The sequence below is a fragment of the Colobus angolensis genome, unplaced genomic scaffold, assembly GCF_000951035.1.
Source record: "Colobus angolensis palliatus isolate OR3802 unplaced genomic scaffold, Cang.pa_1.0 Scaffold43, whole genome shotgun sequence".
NCBI lineage: Eukaryota > Metazoa > Chordata > Mammalia > Primates > Cercopithecidae > Colobus > Colobus angolensis.
The window spans coordinates 62462-62937 of record NW_012117710.1 but is presented as its reverse complement, the minus strand read 5'-3'; the positions used below and the strand labels follow the sequence as shown (position 1 = coordinate 62937).

The 476-nt window shown below is 56.7% G+C and overlaps 1 pseudogene; it reads right to left on the bottom strand.

Moving 5' to 3' along the window:
- Nucleotides 1-476, bottom strand: part of LOC105522462 — an 80367-nt pseudogene that overhangs the window by 64826 nt on the left and 15065 nt on the right.

Sequence of the window (476 nt, the reverse complement as noted above, 5' to 3'; positions counted from 1 at the left end):
AGAGCTCTGTGCTCTGGGATAACACACAGTTCAGACACCCAAGTTGGGGGTTGAAGAGTCATCTGAGGCCCATCCAGCTACACCCGGCAGCCTCAGACCAGCCTCTCCCACCTGTGCACCAGGGGTCTGACTTGGGGGAGCCAGCACTCCTCTCTGCTCTAAAAACACATTTATCTGTGCCCAGGGCTGAGCCACACCATGAGCTCAGACGAAGGGAGAAGCAGTTCCAGCTTCGGGGTGCAGGCAGACCTGGGCCCTGGCCCTCCCACTGACATGCTGTGTGTCCTTCGACATGTCCCTGTGCCTCTCTGAGCCTCAGTGTCCTCATCTTCCAGATGACGACAGGACTTTCCACTCATGGTTGTTTGAGATCATCAGGTGCAAGGGTAGAGCCATTGTCATGTCCAGACCCGAGCGTTTCTCCCAGGCAGGGGGCACGGTCAATATCATTCCCGGTGAGACCACTGGGAAACTAA